A 23,060-nucleotide genomic window follows, 5' to 3' on the forward strand; every position below is an offset into this window, starting at 1 on the left:
TGTATATACTGAAAAACGACTATCATGATAAAGTCAGCTAGTATCTCTGTCCCCTCATATGACCACCTTTTACTTTTTTTGTGGCAATAACACTTAAGAAGTACTCTCTTAACTTTCAAGTATATACTACAATGTTATAATTACCATGCTTTACATTAATTACCAGAACTTATTCATCTTATAGCTGGAAGTTTGTACCCTTTGACCAACATCTTCCCATTTCCCCACTCCCCACAACAGCCCCTCTATTTCTGTGAGTTTAACTTTTTTAGATTCCATATATAGATGAGACTGAACGGGGGCGCCTGGGTGGCTCAGTCAGTTAAGCCTCTGCCTTCAGCTCAGGTTATGATCCTGGGGTCCTGGGATCAAGCCCTGCATCGGGCTCTCTGCTCAGCAGGGGAGTCTACTTCTCTCCATCTCTGCCCCTGCTTCTGCCCTATCTCTCTCACTCTCTCTCTCAAATAAATAAAATCTTTTTCTTTTTAAAAAGATGAGAACATACAGTATTTGTCTTTGTCTGTCTGACTTATTTCACCCAGTATAATGCCCTCATTCTTTTGCATGTGAACATCCAGTTTTCCCAGCATAATTTATTGAAGAGGCTGTCCTTCCTTCATTGGGTGTTCTTGGATCCCTTGTCAATATCAGTTGTATATGCATAGATTTTTTTTTTTTCTGGGCTGTCAATTCTATTCCATGGTTCTATGTTTGTTTTTATGCCAACACCATACTGTTTTGATTACTATCACTTTTCAATAAAGTTTGAAATCAGGAGTTATGATAGCTCCCATTGTATTCTTCTTTCCCAGGATTACTTTGGCTATTCAGGGTCTTTTGTGATTCCATACAAATTTTAAGATTGTTTTTTCAATTTCTATGAGAAATGACATTGAAATTTTGATAGGGCTTGTACTGAATTTATAGATGGCCTTGAGTAGTATGGACATTTAAACAATATTTGTCTAATCCATGAACACAGGATATCTTTCAATTTATTTGTGTCTTCCTCAATTTCTTTTATCAGTGTCATGTAATTTTCAGTGTATAGATCTTTCACCCCCCTTTTCTTTTTTAAAGATTTATTTATTTATTTATTTATTAGACAGAGACAGCCAGCGAGAGAGGGAACACAAGCAGGGGGAGTGGGAGAGGAAGAAGCAGGCTCCTAGTGGAGGAGCCTGATGTGGGGCTCGATCCTGAAACACCACGATCACGCCCTGAGCCGAAGGCAGACACTTAACAACTGCGCCACCCAGGTGCCCCTTTCACCCCCTTTGTTAAATTTATTCTTAAGTGATTTTATTATTTTTGATGTTATTGTAAATAGATTTTTTTAATTTTAAATATTTTTATTTTGGGGACACCTGGGTGGCTCAGTTGGTTAAGTGTCTGCCTTTGGCTCAGGTCATGATCCCAGAATCCTGGAATTTGAGTCCCAAATGGGGCTCCTTGCTCAGCAAGGAACCTGCTTCTCCTTCTGCCTGCAGCTCCCCCTGCTTGTCCTCTCTCTCTCTCTGACAAATAAATAAAATCTTTAAAAAAAGTAAATATTCTTATTTTTATTTGAGAGACAGAAAGAGAGAGTGATTGAGTATGAGTGGTGGAGAGAAGAAGAGGGAGAGGGAGAAGCAGACTCCCCTGCTGAACAGGGAGCCCAATGTGGGGCTCAATCCCAGGACCCTGGGATCATGCCCTGAGCCAAAAGCAGATGCTTAACCAACTGAGACACCCAAGCTCCCCTTATTTTTTATTTCTCTTTCTGATAGTTCATTTTTGGTCTATAGAAATGCAACTGATTTTTGTATTTTGATTTTGTATCCTGCAAGTTCATTGAATTTATTGATTAATTCAAATAGTTTTTGGTGAAATTTTTTAGGATTTGTGTATACAAAATCATACCATGTAGAGAGACAATTTTACTTTTTTTTTTTATTTAGATGCTTTTTTTTTTTTTTTTTCTTGTCTAATTGCTCTGGCTAGGACTTCCAGGACTATGTTGAATAGGCGTGGTGAGAGTATACACCCTTGTCTTGTTCTTGATCTTAGAGGAAAAGCTTTAAACGTTTCATCATTGAGTATGATGTTAGCTGTGGGCTTGTCATATATGGACTTTATTATATCTAGGTACATTCCTTAGCCAATTATTGAGAGTTTTTATCATTAATGGATGTTAAATTTTGCCAAATGCTTTTCTTGCATCTATTGAGATGATTATAACATTTTAACCTTTTATTCTATTAATGTGATGTGTCACATTTGTTGATTTACATGTGTTGAACCATTCGTGTATCCCAGAGATTAATCCCATTGAGCTTGGTGTATGAGCCTTTTAATGTGCTTTTGAATTCTGTTTTGTGCTGTTGAATACTAATTTTTTTGAGAACTTTTACATCAATATTCATCAGGAATATTGGCCTATAGTTTTCTTTTTTTGTGGTGTCTTTATCTGGCTTTGGTATCAGCGTAAAGCTGGTCTTGTAAAATAAATTTGGGAGTATACCATCCTCTCCAATTTTTTGGAAGAGTTTGAGAAGCCTTGGAATTTATTCTTTAAATGTTTGGTAGAATTCACTAGTGAAACCATCTGGTCCTGGGTTTACATTGTTGGGAGTTTTTTGATTATTGATTCAATCTCCTAAATCATTATCGATCTGTTCAAATTTTCTATTTCTGGGGCACCTGGGTGGCGCAGTCGTTAAGCGTCTGCCTTCGGCTCAGGGCGTGATCCCGGCGTTCTGGGATCAAGCCCCACATCAGGCTCCTCTGCTAGGTGCCTGCTTCTTCCTCTCTCACTCCCCCTGCTTGTGTTCCCTCTCTCGCTGGCTGTCTCTGTCAAATAAATAAATAAAATCTTTAAAAAAATTTTTTTTCTATTTCTTCATGACTCACTATTGGTGGGTTGTTGTTTTTAGAAATTTATCCATTTCTTCTAGGATATCTAATTTCATAATTACTCATAATAGTCTCTTATCTTTTGTATTATGTGGAGTCAGTTATAAACTCTCCTTTTTCACTTCTGATTTTATTTATTTGCATCCTTTGTCTTTTTTCTTGGTAAGTCCAGCTAAAGGTTTGTCAGTTTTATTTATCTTTTCAAAAAACAGCTCTTAGCTTTGTTGATCTTTTCTGCTCTTTTCCTATTCCCTATTTCATTTCTTTCTGCTTTGATCTTTGTTATCTCTTTCCTTCTGCTAACTTGGAGTTTTTCATTATTGTTTTTCTAGTTTCTTGGTGTAAATTTAGGTTGTTTATTTGAGATCTTTCTTTTTTATAGGCATTTATCACTAAAACATCCCTCTTAGAACTGCTTGTGCTGCATTGCATATATTTTGGTATGTTATGTTTCCATTTTCATTTGTCTTAAGAGTTTTAAAATTTTTTCTTTTGATTCTTTCTTTGACTCATTGGTTATTCAGGATTATGTTGTTGAATTTTCACATACTTGTGAATTTTCAGTTGAACTCCTATTATTATTTTCTAGTCTTTTATTAGTGTGGTTGGAAATGACACTTGGCATGCTTTTAATCTTCTCACATTTGATAAGACTTATTTTGTGACCTAATATATGATCTGTCCTGGATAATGTTACATATTATAGTATTGGAATGTTCTGAATTTGACCTTACACTTAACATTAGTAGTATGTTTTCTATTTTCATATTATTAACTGTTGTCTTTATTTCTTCTTGAAGAACTCCTTTTAGCATTTCTGATAAGACAGGTATAGTGGTATTGAACCTCCACTTTTGTTTGCTTTTGAAAGTCTTTATCTCTCTTTCATATTTGAAAGACAGCTTTGATAGGTAAAGTATTTTTGGTTGAATTTTGTTCTATTTCAGGATTCTGCGTATATAATTCTACTCTCTCCTGGGGAGTACAAGATTTCTGAGAAATCCTCTGATGGCCTATTCAGGTTCTTATATGTAAAGATTCTTTATTCTCTTACTCTTTCAAAATTCTTTCTTTGTCTTTGATTTTGGAAAGTTTTATTTTACTATGTCTTGGATAAGATTGTTTTGGGTTGAAATTTTGGGATGACTTATTACCTTAATGAACCTGAGTGTCCAGATCTCTCCCCAGACGTGGGAACTTTTCAGACATTAGTTCATTAAATAAGTTTTCTGCCTCTTTCTCCCTTTCTTCTTCTAGAACTCTAATAACACAGATTGTTTCTCCTAGTGGTATCACATCTTTCACATAGGTCTCTTCACTTGTTTTCATTGTTTATTCTTTTCAGTTCTCTGAATGGATGATTTCAAATGACGTGTCTTCTAGTTCATTAACTCTTTCCTTTGCTCATTGAGTCTTCTCTTGAAGCTCTCTATTGAACTCTTCAGTTCAGTTGTTGTATTCTTCAAATCTAGAATTTATATTTGGATTTTCTTTTTAAATGATTTCTGTTTCTTCGTTAAACTTCTCATTTTGCTCATACTTTGTTTTCCTAATTCCATTTAATTGTCTGTGTTTTCTTGTAGTTCACTGAATTTCTTTAAGAGGATCATTCTGAATTCTTTGTCAGACGGTTCACGGATCTCCATTCCATTAGGTCATTGAAGCTTTATTAGCTTCTTTGGTGGTGTCATGTTTCCTTCATTATTTGTGATTATTAAGATCTTGTGTTTGTGTCTTCACATTTGAGAAAATAGGCACCTCTTCCAGTCTTTACAGAAACAGCAATTGCTATAGTAATATTGCTCTTTGGAAGAGAGTAGAAACTACTTTCTTCTTTCAACCTGTAAACATTCTTGCTGAAACCTGGAGAAGCTCTCACTCTTAACTTTCACAGGGGCTTCTTTATGTTTCTACACTGGACTACTTCCACGTAGGAGCTTTGTATGCATATTGGTTTGATCAGGAAATCTAATTACTAATACAAGTGCTTGACACATAAGTGGATATTTGGGGATTTCTCAGAAAGGTAATTTTTAATTGTAACAAGAATCACATTGTCTTAATCCATAAACATTAATATTTTCTGGTAAAAAAGAGAATTAGCCTTAGAAACCAAACTCACCCTTGTTGGGTTATTACAAATTATAAATGGGCTTTGAAATTTTATTTTTTAATCACTTATGCCGAAATAGGATTTTTTACAACTTTTCCCCAAAATTTCTGAATAGCTTTCTTTACCTCACTGCATAAATGTAGCCTTGATTGGGAATAGCTGATTGCCAAACTCCTGTCTTATCCTTAAGGCTGGGACATTGTTTGGGGAAATCATTGCTCTACATGACCATCTTATGTCTGGCAATTGTGGGGCAAGCTATTTCTTTCATCTAATGTGATTTCTTGTGGTACATCTTAGAACTAGTGTTCTTCTGGTTCTCTGGGGTTGGAGAAGGGGAGAGAGGGCACTTTGTATCAAAAATCTTGATCTTGATGGATTTGAAATTTATTAAACATGTCAGAAAGTGCTAGGGGTAGAATTTTGTGCATGTTTTGTTTTCTTTTTAGTTTCTTTGGTGCTTTCATTCATGCAGTACTTTTTAGTGATTTAAAGTAGGATTCACTTAGAGTAATTTTGCACTAAATGAATTACTGTCCTGTTGAAAGCCTGCTCATCGTACCTTTGTTTATTTTTTCCCAGTAGAAAACCATCCAGTACACAAGTAGGTTTTTTTGCTTACTTTTGACTCTGTACTTTTAGGGATTAAACTTGCTATAAGATATGTAACTCAAAGGTCTTTGTTCATCAGTTTTTCATCTTTTTGCTGGTAGTCCTATAACAGGGATCTAGAGTCATCCAAGTTTAGAATCACTAGCTTAAATGTAATACTTGACCAGTTATTATTTGAGAAATTTGGCACCATTTTTTTAAACATTATTTTACAGTGAAGTTCAGTATCCAAAACCAGAATTAGTGGTGTTCACTAAGGAATCAGCTGTATAGAAAACTCTTCAGTGTTTACATCCTATATATAACCTCACTTTTGAACATGGTCATTTTCAGATGCACATAATTTGAAATCGACTGTACCTACCTTAGTGGTATTCTTAATGCAGTAGTTCCTAAACTTCAGTATCCATTAGAATCACCTGGAGAACTTATTAAATACAGATTGCATTGCCCCACCTAAGAGTTTCTGTTTCAGTAGGTGAGGTGATGAGCTGGTATTTGTAACAAGTTTACAGGTGATGCTGATGTTTTTTCCAGTTGGGAACTGCACTCTGAGAGCTACTCTTCAGCACTACTCCAATAGAAAGCCTTAAAGTGATTTGAAGGGTTAATGCAACACCAAAGGTGTTCCCTCTGGAAAGAATTCCTTGATTATTCCAAGAAAACATTCACTATTCTTTCCCATTAGTTCCAGAGCCAGCACTTACACAAGGCTTTGCAACTTTTTCTTTGCTTGTCTATTTCCCTAACTTGACTTATATTCCTTGAGGACAAGAACTATTTTTTGTTCACCATAATATTCTCAAGATACATTGAATTTCAACAGAGCATAATGTGTAACGGGTTTATTGGTATATTAAAGGAATATAAAATGAGGGCAGATTTTTCTCTTACACTTTGCTTAGACAACATTTCAGCATTTGGTATTGTCATTTGAATGTTAGAATGATCTTAGAAAGTATGATATGGAGCCAGAAAAGTAAAAGGAAAAATGCTAAATCCAATCTGATGTCACTTAATATCTTAAAAGAGCCAAAGAGATTAAAAAAATACAAAACCTACAGTATGAAGGAAGTTAGTTAATTTCAGAGTGGATTGCCAGCTTCTTTAAATAAAAAGAATTTAGCGAAGTGCAACTTTACTATAGACCTGAAGCCAGAGACCTCTTCATTTGCAGCTCAGTTTGTCTTTCCTGATCTTGAGGATAATGTCCTCAGACATCTGAATCCCCCAGCTCTCACATTGGTCATAATCTCTGGTTGAAAAACAAGACTAACTGAGAAGACAACTTTAAGAATTTATCTGGAAAGGGAACTCCAAATTATTTGGAATGACAAAATTGGTTTCCTGAGTGAATATTTTTTAACCCTGGAAAAAAGGTAGAATTAAATGAAGAAATGATGAGCCAAATCAAACTCATAAGCTCAGTATTTTGTGATAACAAGTGATCTATGATTTTTGATAACTTAAGAGAGTTTAATCTAGTGAATTTTCTAGCAGATTTAAATTTAAACGTGTGATTAAGTGATGGCTTTTGGTTGCTGTTTTTATTTGAAAATTATGAGAATCTACACATTAAAGAGTACTGGAACATTTAAGAATAACTTCAGACTCACCATATCCAGAAATTTAATGTATTAGTTCTGCATGCATTATTTAACTACTCAGATTTTATTTGTTAATCAAAAGATGTGAAATACTTAACAAGGAAATTAAAAAATTGAATTTATTAGGGCAGCTCAAAATGTCTAAATAAAGTGAATTACTCGAGTTAAAAAACCCTCTTAACACTAATTGTTAAAATACAATAACATGATATAGTTTGCATCCTATCTAAAACCTCACTTTGGAACATGGTTGTTTTTCAAAATTTGAGATCAGCCTTAACTACCTTTGTGTTAATTCTAATGCAGTAGTTCTTAAATTTTATTATATAATTTGAATTTAACAGGTTAAGGAAGAACTAGGCTTATGAGCTTCTATCTTTAATAAATTTAATATTAATTTAAAAAACTGAAATGATTAGTGAAAAATGTTTTTGTTGTAAGAGTCACTCGTTAAGAATGGCAAACAACTCATGCTTCTAGAAGGACAGTTACTTATAGTTGTACAGGTGTGGCAGCATAGAGTGCCTCTAATGTAGGAATTGGCTGGGTCCATTGAAGAAAGGTTTGGGAACGTTTCTAGCTTTTGGCCATTGGATGACTGTTCTAAAGAAGAGTCAGAGTTAATTGTATTGATGCAATATTAACTCAGAACACACAGACATCAAGTTCACTTTGGTCCTTGCTGACCAGAAGCTGGACTAAGTTATGTCTGTTTACAGAGGTTTGGTTAATTTTCCCACATTTTTGCCATTTTTTTAATTCTTTGCTTAAATGTTTTGTTTTCTTTTGTTTTGTTTTTTTAATGATGTACTCACTGAAGAGCAAGTCACTAAATGCCATGTACTCATTCTTTAGAAGACAACTATAATTATATATCATACCAACCTATGATCTCCTTATTCTCTACTCCACAATGCTGGGTTAAAAAAAAAAAAAAGCTAAATATTGTAAAGTGATCTTAAAGAGAAGAGTCGTAAAATATCATAAAGTAAAAAAAAATCATAAAGAGATTCTAACACTCACTATAGTGAGGAAGGATTTATATAAGAGGAAAAATCCTTCAGCGACTTAAATAAGAAATTCTAGAATTGACTACACTAAGTTTCCAGGAGGAAGAAAAGACACAAATTAGAATGAGTTGTAGAAAGTACACAGATTACATACCATTGCACACCTAAGGTAATGGACTGAATATCAATGTTCTCTCAACAATAATATCTTGAGTAGCCCATTGTATAATGGTGAGTGCCCCACCAACTTTGTTCACCAAGTGTTGTGCAGATAATTCTGAGAGTTTCCTAGGGTTGCTGGAGGCAGTCTCTCTCCTTCTTCCCCTCCAGCTGTCTCATCAGGTAGCTCTCTACAATTAATGACCCTCCTGGTGAGCATAGTTGTTTTACTGGTGACAGCAGCTGTGGGAAGGGGACACCATCTTTTCTGTCCCAGATCCAATTAGACCTATCTCTAATTCATGCATAGCACTACTGAATTAACAGGACTTTATTGATATTAGATGGTGATGGGAAAAAAAAAAAGAGTTCACAGCAGATAGGTCTTTGACTTCATGGCCTTTTCATTCTCTTGCCTCCCCCCTCCCCTGTTGCCCATAAAATGGCTTCTCCTTTCACAAGATGGCTACTAGCAGAGTTCAGAGGTATGTGCTTTCTGGTTCACATTCAAGGAGAGGGATACTTTCTCTTTCTCTAACCACCTAATAGGAGTCCAGTGCAACTCTCAGATTAGAGCAATTCAGATCATATGCCCTTCCCTGAACCAAACCCTGTAACTAGGAGAATACTGTGACTGATTGAGTTAGGCCTGGCTTACACGCTCATTCCTGAATCAGTAACCGTTTTGTTCTGTTTTGTTCTGTTTTTTTTAAAGATTTTATTTATTTATTAGAGAGAGAGAGAGAGAGAGAGAGCATGAGCAGTGGGGAGGAAGCAAAAGGAGAAGCAGACTCCCCGCTAAGCAGGGAGCCCAACCCAGGGCTCCATCCCAGGACCCGAGATCATGACCTGAGCCAAAGGCAGATGCTTAACTGACTGAGCACCCAGGTGTCCCCTGAATCAGTAACTTTGAGAAGGTAGGAAGGCTGTCCTAATAGCCCAGGCCAGTCAGGACTCACGCAGAAAGCTAAAGGAAGATCAGATCCATTTCATCTAAAAGGCTGCCATACATGGAGACAGAATGAAATGGAAGGCAACAGCAATTGCCTCCACACTTGTCCTGGAATCTTACAGTGGACTATGGCCCTGTCTCGCTCCCTGCCACCCCTAGCCCAGCCTTTACATAACAAAGACAGTTCACACTGTCACCACCAAACCCACAGCAGTTTATTCTGTCTGTAGAGTACAGGCTAAGCTGTACTGCTGACTACCTGTCTCAGAGAAAAGGAAGATTTTTTTTTTAAATCTAATTATCAGGTCAGGTTTTCCAAATTCTGTGAATTTACGTGTGTCATTGGAGATACCTATTTCTTACAGGACATTTTACACTCTCTGACAGATTAGCCTTGCTATGCAGAACATACATAAGCACAGAAAATACTGCTGGGTTGGGGCACCTGGGTCATTAAGCGTCTGCCTTCGGCTCAGGTCATGATCCCAGAGGTCATGATCCCAGAGTCCTGGGATCGAGCCCTGCATCAGGCTCCCTGCTCTGCTGGGAGCCTGCTTCTTCCTCTCCCACTCTCCCTGCTTGTGTTCTCTCACACACTCACTGTGTCTCTCTCTGTCAAATAAATAAAATCTTAAAAAAAAAATACTGCTGGGTTATTAAATTGTGGTCAATTTATTACTTCTAATGAGATTTAAAAAGTATGAAGAAGTCACACACTTATCTACTTCTTTCATTTGTATCCAACTAGATTTTTAGTCTTCTTAAGAGCTAAGTCTTCATTTTACAGTTTTTTAAAAATTTTATCATGACTGTAGCAATTTCATGAAGTTCAACCTAATATATGTCTTTGTACAAAATAGTAACATTTACAAAACGTCATGAGCTCTTTGAGGGCAGAAACCACGTGAAACTCACCTTTGTATTTACAGGGCCCAACACAACATTTGGATCAGAATGGGACACTTAATTAACATTTCTTTGAATAAACAAATTATGAATAAATGAGTAAATCCCAAAGATAATTATTGACGACATATCTAAAAAGCACAGTAAATAAACTGATGTATTTGATATGTCAAACAGAGTATGCATATTTCCCTAGGAGCATGTGAGGCAGCCTTATTCCTGCCTCTGAGATATTATGAAATAAACTACAGTTTAGTCAATGCTCCATTAAATCTGCTGCCCAGAAAACTTAAGGTAGTTTTTTGGTAGGTGTTTATGTGTCTAATAGTTGACTCTGGCACATTAAGCACAAATTTGTCTTTGAATATATATATTGTTTCTTTATATTCAAAAATCACTGTTTCTCCCGTAAATGAATTACATGCATTTGTATCAACATCATTTTATGACTAGGGGTTACAATTTATGTCACCTGGTAGGCCCAGTCATTGCTTCTCCCTTCCTACCTCTTAGCCACTTTTAATTACTTAATTCCTATTTCCAGAGAACAGTTGTCTTTTTTAAAATTAGAAATTAGAACTTGCATTCTGCCAAACTGAAGGTGTATTTGTGGCTCTTGTTTTTCTTTTACACATACATCCTCTTCCAAATTAAAACACTAATCTAAAATTTTATAATAGCTTTAAAGTTATGCCTTTGTGGGCCAGATTAATCACATTGAAATGAGTCATCTCATACATAGAATGGTGCGCTATTAAACATATCCACTTGAATAATTATTAATAAACAAGTATTATTCAAAATTTTAAAATAGAATATCATATGTTTACATTTATAAAATGATTTGAAATTTATAAAGCTCTTATACATATATTATTTCTTTCAAATCTTACAACAAATCTATATTGTAAAGTAGATTTTATTGTCTAATTTAGTAGAGGATGCAAATCTAACTCATGTGACTTGCCGTGACCTTGTTAATTCTTGAGGAGCTCTTACTACTCTTAGTATTTTCAGGGTCTAGAATATTGTCTGGCGTGGCATAAGTGGACAACTAATAAATATTTTCCAAAATGAATTATTGAATGTCACCCAGCTAGAATCAGAAGTTAAAGCCAAACCTCCTAAATTTACTATATGTTCTATTACATCAGACTAACTCCCTCATTTTTGCCTTTTTGAACTTTAGGAGAGGTACATATCCAAAAAAATATTCCTTAAAATTAACTGCCACTCTAGCTCATTCACCATTTGGGCACAGAACTGAAACATCGACGCAGGATAAATTGAATTCAGTTCAAATCCAGTGTTGAGCATTTCCAGTACAGCAGCAGTATACTAAGGGCTGGAAAGATAAAGATGAGTGAGAGGCCTCTGTCCTCAAGAAAGTCGCAAGCCAATAAAGGAGGGAGTGAATGTAATTTAGTTGTTAAGTACTGTAATCAAAGCAGGTTGAGGGAGCTAAATTAGAAGTACAGTAGGTGGAACCACACGAAGTGTGTGAATTGAGTAACAATAGTGTAGTTATGAGTGTGGGCAAAATAATGCTGTAGTAACAAAAAGCACTCAAGCCTCAGTGGTTTAAAGCAGCAAACTCAGCTTCTTGTTTATGTGACGTGACAAACACAGCAGTTCTGAATCCTTCACCTTGGTTGTCACTTCCTGATCCAAACTGAAGGATCAGCCACCATCTTGAACATTATTGGTTGCCTAGGCAGAAAGAGAGAGAGAGCTCGCATCAGCCATTAAGTGCCATTTCTGCTCATGCATCACTGGTCAGAAATAGTCACATGGGCACACCCATCGATGGAGGGGCCAGGAAGTGCAATCCTGACTCGTGCATGGAAGGCAGAGAACTCTTTAACCAACCATGCTACTGACTACTACAAAGAGTAAAATAGGAATCAATTTGGTCTAAGTACTATTTAATACAGTGAAAGCAGAGGTTCTAATCTTGCATGTGGCTCAATTAATTAAATTAGAGATACTTCTACAATATGCCTCTTACTTTAGCCTTTTAAATTATAACCTCTCATTATAATATATTAAAAATAAAAGAAATTCACAAGCTCTTTATGCATATAGATGTCTGCATATGGGAATTGAAGAAACTAGGGATCCCCAATCAGACAGTTTCCCTACCAGAACCACTGTGTTTACAGTTCTCTTAGCTGAAAGTCCTTTTTACCCAATGCACTAAAGGACTCTGGTTGTTTTTGTGTTCAAGGCAGCAATAAATAAACAGTGTAGCCCAGTTATTATTTAGAGCTGCCAGTTTTTACAGCCTGAAAGTTACAGTCAGTAATCAGGGAATCTCCAAGGAAATAAGTAACCAAAGTTTGGAGGGCAATACCCTAGCCCCTGTAGCAGTAATAGAACTTATGCATGAGGCAGGGCTGTAATGATGGCACAGAGTGCAGAGTACGTGATCTCCATGATGCTGTTGGAGGGTAACACTTGATGCACTTTTGCTGATAATGATCAGAAGGAGAGGAGCCTGTGGAGTTTGCATAAGACGCAGACTCCCTAAACTATAAGATCTGTATTCTAACCAATAATAAATGTCAGATATTTTTATTGAGTGGCAGTACTGTCCAACACACCATGGCTCTAACTGTGGTTGAAATCTCTTTGTTTTATTTTTCAAAAGCTGATAAATTGCCTGGTTGTTGAAAATGTTCTGGACTGCTAAAGAAACAAAAATTCAATCTAAAACCAGGAACAGAAACTCATACACAATAGATTTATTTATTATGAAGTTGATTAGATGTATGCAAGTAAAAAAAGATTCTGTTGAATTCTTTCTCTTTCACCTAAAAATCTACTCTTCTAGACTGCCAAGGAGATAACTTTAAGAGAGGCGCCTTCCAAAAAAACGTTAACTTATGATTAACCATCACCACTCTAGCTCATTCACCATTTCATCAGTCTGCTTCTTGCACTGATAATTTTTCTAGACTTTAAATCTCACCATTTATTCCCAACAGAAAAAGAAAGACAGGGCCACTGGACTCTGCAGGGTACATGGACCCTGACTGCTTATTTTAATTCACTATAATACATAAGTGTACAAGCCTCTGACAGCTCGAAAACCCTGCAGTCTCCAGGATGTTGATTTTGCTACTCTATATATTTAATTTTCTTTTAAAAACGTATCGTATTTCTCTGAGCATTCATTTGCTTTTCAAATTATGGCTGCCTAGCTAAGGCTTGTGTACCAGGTGCCATGTAAAAGCATGTTAAAAGTAGATAAAAGCAATTTACCCTGCCCTCTAATTAGAGATGTCTCATCTTTACCACTGACAATAGCAGTATGCAGCTGTGGCAGTAGAGAGATAATAGGAGCTGGAGCAGGGAGAAATTAAAGATATGCTGGCTGATGCAGAGTGTCACCTCTCCATTGCTCAGCTTGGGTGGGCTTCAGAATGAATAGCGATTTTTAGTATTTCTCCTTCCCTGACTGTTCATTTATTTCAAATTAATAATTGAGCTTTAAAAGCGGGGGGGGGGGGGTGATACATCAGGGAGAGAGCAGCAAGCTATAGGAGGAAAGACTGTGACTTTCTTAATGTCTCACCATTAGACTACATTTTGCTTAGTTCTGTTGCTCACCTGTCATTTAACACCTGTTGGATACCCATCACTGAACTTTGATGTATTAAGGTTTAAAAAGTATGAAGAAAACATACGCCTTGACCCATGGAGTTTGCCATCTCGAAGGATTGTTCTTTATAAAGATCATATCTGATATGTTGTCATCATTTGCCATGTGCAGAGGAAAAGGTAGAGATAGAAAGTGGTCATCTTGGAGTACAAGTGCTCAGCATAGGCTGTTTGGAATAAGTAAATGTTGAGAAAATCCTTAGTGAAGTGATCAGCCTGAGTGAGGAACATGGAGAGAAGGGTGACTACCGGGAAAAGATCATCTCTAGAGGTAGGAAGCAGCAGGCAAGTGTAAGAACTGTTGAGACCAGTTTTCCTGCGGAGGGGGAGGGGCCATTGACAAAGGACCTTCAAGTGTACAGAGCAGACCAAAACGGCAAACTGGCAATGGAAATTTAATCTCGGATCACATAAAGTGATGTGATTAAAATTGCATTTGAGAAAAAATATACAGGTAAATGTGTGCTGATTGTAACGTAGGGAGAAGATCCTGGAGGTAAGTGTACATAAACATTTAAGTAGCAGTTTTTTGAATGGAGATCAGTATAAGAAATGATGCTATAAATGAGGAAAATGAAGACTGAAGTGTGTAGTAATTAGATACAAGATAGTGTGGTTGTAGAAATGAAGAAGAAGAAAAATTAAAGTTTGTGTTTAACACTATAGGTAGTTAAAGGAACAGCCCACGGACTTGATCAGTTGGTAGAATAAAGTCAGAGAGAATAAACTGAACAGACAAGAATAGTGACAATAAAGAAATAAGTACAAAATATAGATTTGTGTGAGAAAATCATGAGGTTAGTTTTTGATACTTCAGTTGGCATCTATAGGGAGTTGAAATGAGAGGCTGAAAAGATGGTGAGATTGGAGTTGTAGATCTGGAAAACACTTGTCTAGAGGTGGTAGCTGGACCAAAACAAATGGATCAGTTATTTATGAGTAAGACTAGAGGTAGAAGAATGCTAGAGAACAAAATCACAGAAAGTAGGAGGAAAAGCGTGGATGGTAAAATGCAAGAAATGGAAATCAGGTGGGAGATAATCACCAGTGCCAAATGCTAGCAAAACTCTAGGGGGAAAGAGCTTCAACATGAAAAGAATGTTCATGGAGAGGAAAAAGAAACAGGATTTTCCTAGAAGAAGAGAATCAGTGAATCCCTTCAGCAGAGGGGCCCAATGGAGACGGAGCCGAGAGGATTAAGGAAGGACAGAGCGGGAGAAGTGCGGGCAGAATGCTCAGTCATTAAGTGCAAGGAGAAAACAGACTGAGAGCAGTAGTGAGTGTTAGCATCACCAAGTTAGTAACTTAAATAAAGCTTAGGGAAATCGGAACATTTACATTTTTTAGCAGGAATTAACTATAGAGGGATGAAATGCTAGAGGGTGGAATAAAAATAAGATGAAAGTGTAATATACATGCGTACACAGTTCATTCATATGCATGTATAACCTTGGGTAATGCACATCTAATCAGAGGAGAAAAACCTGTTAGTTCAGAGATGGCATCAGAATTATCTTGGAAAAGATAATTTTATTTTGTTTCTGAAAATAACATATGGATCTGTATTGGTTCTTTAGTGATAGCCCTCTGAACATTACTAGAATGCAGTAAGAGTTCTACAAAAAGAGGTAGGTAGCTCGGCATAATACATTTTCGCTTACAGAGGTAGCCAAGAGGAAGAGAGGAAGGGGTCTGGAGATGGGAAGAAACTGGACTCTGGGATTGGGTTGGGGATATACCAGGAGGTGTGTTTGTTGAGGATACAAAAGAAGAGTTGGCTAGTGGGATTCTCCCATTGATGAGAATGGCAGTAGGGCTGTCTCATATTCATGAGGAAAATGTTTAAAATGTATGCAACACTTAGATGAAACCTTCAAATTCTCTTAACATACAAGTTCATAACTCTCTCTCTCTCTCTCTCTCTCTCTCTGTGGTGTGTTAAAGTAATCAAGGAAAGGGGCTTTGTTTTATAAATGGGTTACACAGGGGACAGAGAGCAGAATAGCTCAAAGCTATAAGACATGAAGGTAATTAAAGATTTAGAAGAAATGCAGAACAGCGGTGTCTAGGAAAAATGTAAGTTTGACCAAGCCCCATACCGTCAATCCCCAGAGATATTGTGAGTAGAATTTTGAGACAAATTTTTACTACAATCTTGAAAGACAAGGCAACTCAAAATATCAGATGTCTTGCATCAGCCAGGAGCTAATATTTGGGTTGTATATAGGGCATAGATACATAGAAAATAATTTACAAGGGCAATAATGATATATACTATTTGTTGAATATGTATTGCTGTGTAAACATAATATCACAATCCTGAAATGTTGACCTTCAGAATCAACATCTGATCTTACACATTTAAAATCATTTGCTAGATACGTATTTCCTAGAAAAATGCACATCTGAAACAAAATATTGATTTTTCCAGCCTGTTATGATCATATGTAAAGAAAGTCAGAAATTTATTGGAAGTACACTACTAAATTCATTAGAGGGGTATTTTAATTAGATTAATTTTGCATTAACAGTCAATGAGAAGTTACAACTGTTACTTGCAGTGAGACAAAAATATGCATCATTCTTTGACAGGAAATAAATCAAAATCCAAATGATTAAACGTGTATAACGTATATGCTGTGTATGAAGATTGAACTAACAGATACATCCAGAGTAGGCATCGCCCAAGATCAAGGCATTTTTACCTGATAGAATAAGCAAGATTAGATATGTTCAACTTTGAAAGTCATTTTTTGTCTCCCTCTCTGTAAGGATGGGAATACCTGTTTTGGCTTCCATGTAGAATCCTGCTTACTCTTAGGGATGTGGACCTGCTTGGAAATGGTCAGATGTAAACTCACTGACTTTCTAGGGCTTGATAGTACCTACTATAACTAACACATATTATATAATTACATTTTATTGCAACTTCTGAAAGTGAAAAAAACATGTTTTGGTTTTCTTTTCTCTTATCTTTAAATCTTCATTTGGACTACTCCATGTGCAAACCCAGCTTTTTTTCTTCTATCCTTACCTGGACCACATAAATGTTTTTATGTCCAAATCGTATCCTACAAGAAACAAGCATTCATTGAATGATTTACTGTATCGTAGGTACTATGCAAGACACCTGAGACCATCACAAGACAGATGTTTCTTCCAGGAGCTTAATGAGAGAGCAATTTTTTTCAAATATACCTTTCCTCAGTAAACCATTATACAAAACAGAAATGAAATTATCAGCCAATTGAACTCAACCTGGCCAACTTGCAACACCTACATGTTCATAAACATATTGAAATATATAATTTGTTGTTTATATTATATGTGCATCCAAGGTTCTGTTATATAAACATTGAAAATAAATGTTAATATTAACCACCAATGGGACTATATAGTGGTGATTAAAGTCAGTCACATTTATTTATTTTTATCAGATATCTCTCCTCATCCACTATTGAAGTACAATCCAGAGCCTATGACCTATTAAATTGAAGGGGATAAAGGAAAAAAAAAAAATGACCACCAATTTTACAGGTGAAGAAAGCAAATTAATTCACTGTTTTAGGTGACAGGACAGCATCAAAGACAACATCAAAACCAAAAGTTTTGAAGTCTAGATTTGTGTGTCCTCATGATGCCATTAGGAAGGAAGGGAGGAAGGGAGGAAGGAAAGGAAGAAGGAAAGAAAGAAAGAAGGGAGGAAAGAAAAAGAGAAAGACAAAGAGAAGGAGCCAAAGAGAAAGAATTCAGTTAAAAAGTCAAATAGAGGTTAGTGGAGTTAATCTTAAAACATCTCCTAGATGTAATTAAGGCCATAAAGCAATAATTACAAAAGTCGTGGAGCCCTTGCCACCTCCAGGGCATCACATGTGGATGCAGGAATCATAGCAACAACATGCATCATCAAATAGAAGATGGATGGAATAAAGCCATACCTAAGAAAACAAGGGGACACACAAGCATGTGTTGCACTGAACAGTAAGCTTAGGGAAACAGTCCCCCATAATGTTGAGTCATGTACTCTGATCTGAGACTTTCATTACAATGATCAAAAGGGATCTATTTTTGTCATTGGGGAGATATTGTAAATGAATCGAACAGGTCTAAATAATCCTGTCCTTGTTCAAACTGTAGCTTATGTTTCCTGATGGGATTTCTATACAGAATGGTTTGCAATTGACCCGCCTAGCATGGTGCCTAGAATTCCCACCTGTCACTCTGCTTTAAGCATAGTGCCTCAGAAGGCCTTGTGGGAGTAGTGCATGAATATATAATACCAATTTGCATGTCAACATAGACTTCTAAAATTCAAATCAGCTAACTGTCACATTGTGGTAGAGAAAAGAACCCAGGTTTTGGAGCTGGGCAGAACTGGGTTTGAATCTTCCTCTTCTGCTACTTCACTGTATGTGTCATTTTGAGCAAGGTACTCAACCTCTCTGAGATACAATAACAGCGTAAAATGTGTATGTGAAGTGACTGGCAAGCATCTGATACATGTATGTGCCCAAGAGGTAAGTTTCAATGGGGGTGGGGAGGTGGGCAGATTATAGCAAGGCCAAAACACTTCCTTTTATTTAATAACATATCTGAATACCTGAACAAGAAACATCTCCTCTTTCTCTCATGGTTAAGTAGACAAATTATCGAACTGTTGTTGCTGGTTTTTTTCTCATCTCCTTACTGCCCATATACAAATGGAGTGTCTGAATATCTCACTGGCACCTCAAATTCAATATATCCAAAATGAATCATAAACTTTTCCAACATGAATTCTCTATGGCTGTTAATGGCACCAACAGTCTTGCAGTTCTCTCCTATTTTCAAATATTAGTTAAAGTAGACTCACAATGGTTATTATGTGCAGGATGGTGGATGAGGGAAGTCCAGTGGTCAGAATACTCTAGGAACAATTTGGAACTACATGGGACTTGTGGATTGTCATAATGACTGCAAGGTGTTACTCAAACTTAGTGGAAAAGGACAAGAGATGCTGAAATCCCTGAAGTTCTGAGAGTTTTTCAAAGGGAAGAATTGTGGAGCCCAAAATACCAAGAGAGGCCCCATTGAGAAATGCGAATAGAATCCACCTCTTCAGGGGCGCCTGGGTGGCACAGCATTTAAGCGGCTGCCTTCGGCTCAGGGCGTGATCCCAGCGTTATGGGATCGAGCCCCACATCAGGCTCCTCCACTATGAGCCTGCTTCTTCCTCTCCCACTCCCCCTGCTTGTGTTCCCTCTCTCGCTGGCTGTCTCTATCTCTGTCAAATAAATAAATAAAATCTTAAAAAAAAAAAAAAGAATCCACCTCTTCAAATGCCTCTCATTCCCATTTTCTACTTTCCGTTCCTATTTCTGTTGTGCTATTCCAGGTTCTGTATCACCTTGAATCATAGAACATTATTGCTTGAAAGAATTTGAAGTCATTTAGGTCAGGGTCATCCGTATCTCGGGGAACTGAGGCCAGAAAGGTTCATTTCCTGCCCAAGTTACATGACTGCTTGGTTGCAAAACTGAAGTTTGACCTCAGATCTGACTGTTACTCTGTTAGACCTGCCTGAGGTTATAATACTATCTAAAGTTGCTCTCCAGATTTAAATTCACCCTCTGCTGGATAGAACCTACCACTGAATCTTCTTAGAGAATCGTTCCCAGAACATCGCTTTCCAACCGCAAACAGCCCTGAGTGTTTCCTCCTTGCCTACTAAATATATTCCTTGAATCCTAACCACCCCTGATCTGGGCCAACCAGGCCATCTAGTGTTATCTCACCCGGCTCTCCTTCTGCCTTTTTCAAGTGACAAACTGTCCCTCTGGCTACCTCCCAAGCACATATTGGGCATTTATATCTTCCCTCAAGGTTTTCCCTTTGCCTAAAATATTCTACACATTCCTTCCTGTCAAATCTCTACTGACATTCAAATGTCTCCTTCTCCATGAAGCTTTAAAAAAAATTTTTTTCCTCAACCAGACATGCTTTTTCTCTAACACTTTTAATACTTCATAGCTTTTATTGCAATCACTATGGTCTGGTAGGCACTATAGCTCTTCGAATATTTTGTTCTATTTGAGGACAGAGGTTGACAAATTTACATAACCTCACTTATACCATATTTTGCACATATGAGGTAAAGAGTAAAATTTTGGAGATAGATACACAAAATATCTACCAGCAAATCTGGGGGAAGAAAATCAAAAGAAGAGAAAAAGCTTCCACTGTTATCTATTTACCTTAGAAAAGCTTTAAAGCACTTCTCACTCCTACTTTAGCATTCCTTTTCATATTATAATTGAAATTCATTGGAAATGTTTTTCAATTAAAAAAAATAAAACCGAGAAGAATGACATCATCGCTGTTCTTTCTGTTGCCCTCCGTGAAAGTTGTATTTATCTTTGTCATCTAACCTGTGCTGTCAGCACTAAGGATGGAAGCCTCATTGATAAAAGGCAGAGCAGATCTTCTACCTTGTGGATGAGAACTCCTAAGATATCCTCAAGACAACTGTGTTGTGTATTACAGCCTGGAGAGTGATAATTCTGAAGTGGCACAGTCAGTTGATTTAGAGCTTGGTTTAGAACCATAATTGTGGAAGGAAAAGTCCTTGTGAAATCTTTCTAACTATTCACCACTATATAACCTGGAGCTTAGCTAAAAATAAGCAATAGAGCTGGGGAGTAGACTCTAGCTTCCTTGAGACTGACCACTCACTTCCAAATTAAACTCTTGATATAGTTATAAGTCTTTGTGTATGTGTATGTGTTAAGAATAAATCTGGACATATCTTCCATACAGCTATGTTTTCTTAATGTGTCCCCACATAAAAAAAAAATTATCACATGATCAATATAGTGAGCTAAATATAAATGAGCTAAAAATATATGGCTGGAATATTCAGGCATAAGATGAGGAACAAAGAAACAAAAATTTTTAAAGAACGTATAATCCAATTTAAAAGAACAGAATCTTAATCTTAAATCATTAAATCATGAGCTAAGTCATCCATGTTTTTTTTTTAAGATTTTTATTTATTTATTTATTTGACAGAGATAGAGACAGCCAGCGAGAGAGGGAACACAAGCAGAGGGAGTGGGAGAGGAAGAAGCAGGCTCATAGCAGAGGAGCCTGATGTGGGGCTCGATCCCAGAACGCCGGGATCACGCCCTGAGCCGAAGGCAGACGCTTAACCGCTGTGCCACCCAGGCGCCCCCATCCATGGTTTTATGCTACTCTCTTGATGCTGGAAATGCACTGGAAATCGGGTTGTTGTGTCATGGCTGTTTATGAGTTCAACAAGAGTTATTAGAGTTTTTGTACGTTGGTGAAACGTTTGATAGTTCTCGACATTATCTCATTTTTATGTAGTTGATTCTATTTTAATTATTAGACAAGAGAGTGATTTCATAGGAACTGTTTTCTCTAAATTTAGAATAGAATAATTGTTTTTTTTAGAGTCGTAAGGATGTACTAAAAGATACTCATTATGCTATGCTATAATTTAATCTTTTCCTACAAAAATATTATACATTCACCTTTAAAAAGTTACTGCACAAAACTCAAGAGCCATGTTCTTCCAACATGCAGTTTGCAGTAATTAACCCTCCAAGGTTCACTCTCTGAACTCTAGAAATATAAATGATGAGGTCATTTCATAAATTACATCATAAGCTATCAGACGGCCTTATATTATACTGCGTTATATTTAAATAGAGTTCAACTATAAATAGGTGATTTGAAAAGTTATTCTGCACTTCACTAATAGCTTATATTATTTCCTAAAAATTCCTTCTTGTGGAAAAGGGCATGCCACTTCTTTGCTGGATGCTCCAGCAAGTCTTGTTTACTGTAACCAGGAGATGAAATTTCCAAACAAACCCGGGTGTTTACAGCACTTGGAGAGGCATGTGGCCTGCCATTCCAGCCTCTCTCAAGCATGTGCCCCACCTGCTTTTCAGCTTTGGCTGAAACAAGTTGGTTGGGCCACAACACAAGTGTGAGAACATGAGAATGTGAGATGCCACAGGCCAGGTGACATGCCAGTGCCGCAAAGCTGGTACATGGCAGGGCATCATTGTGTACATAGAAAGGCCACATGCCACCCCAAAATGTGGCAGCCACTTCTCCCAAATTAGATGAATAATTTCCCTTTCATTATGTTCTCACAAACATGTTGTAAAACAATAAGCCTTTAGCTACATGAAGTCCAAAAGTTCAGGGTTTCAAATGAGTGACAAATGAATATTCATGCTTATTACTGAGTTGATTGACAAGTAGAACTTTTTTTTTAAACCACACTTATGTATGATTTAAGAAATATTTTTTCAAGGCAACAGAAATCATTCTCCTAGGTGTGAGTCTTCTGATGTGGCCAAATGCTGTCGAGCAGCAAATAACTTTTTTTTTTTTTTGTCTAATAAAGCAGGAGAGAATTTACTAGAAGAAATGTCGTAGGATCTCATATCGCTCCTCCTAGTTCTCTCTGAATTTCATGCTTCTGTATGCTATCACCAGGTCCATGATGGTAATGCAACTGCAGTTGAATTCATTTCAAGTGTTGGCAGGAAAGGATAAGGGGAAAATAATTACACTTTTAAAATTCTGTTGAGTCTAGTGTGGGTTACAGAATTCATAAATGTGCAATGTCAGGTAACCTAAGGTATTTTCTGAATTCTGACTCTACTGCTGAATGAGTATGTGAACATAAAAGTTGAAAAAAATTTTTCTATACTTTATTTTCTTCATCTTAACAATGGGAGACCCAATCCAAGACCAAAATCCTTCTGAAATTTTTGAAGAATCAGTAATGAGCATTTCTTTCTTGAGAGGGCATCAGCAGGAATCTTGAAAGAATCTAAAGGGCATTTGTCTCTGCTATCCAAACTTGACACAAGAAAATAATTGTGGAGGGGCGCCTGGGTGGCGCAGTCCTTAAGCGTCTGCCTTCGGCTCAGGGTGTGATCCTGGCGTTGCGTGATCCTGGCGTTACGGGATCGAGCCCCACATCAGGCTCCTCCGCTAGGAGCCTGCTTCTTCCTCTCCCACTCCCCCTGCTTGTGTTCCCTCTCTCGCTGGCTGTCTCTCTCTGTCTAATAAATAAATAAATCTTTAAAAAATAATAATAATAATAATTGTGGAATTTGTGA

This window comes from Ursus americanus, chromosome 9 (genome assembly GCF_024610735.1).
Source record: "Ursus americanus isolate L20-20 chromosome 9, mUrsAme1.1.p, whole genome shotgun sequence".
In the NCBI taxonomy this organism is placed as follows: Eukaryota; Metazoa; Chordata; class Mammalia; order Carnivora; family Ursidae; genus Ursus; species Ursus americanus.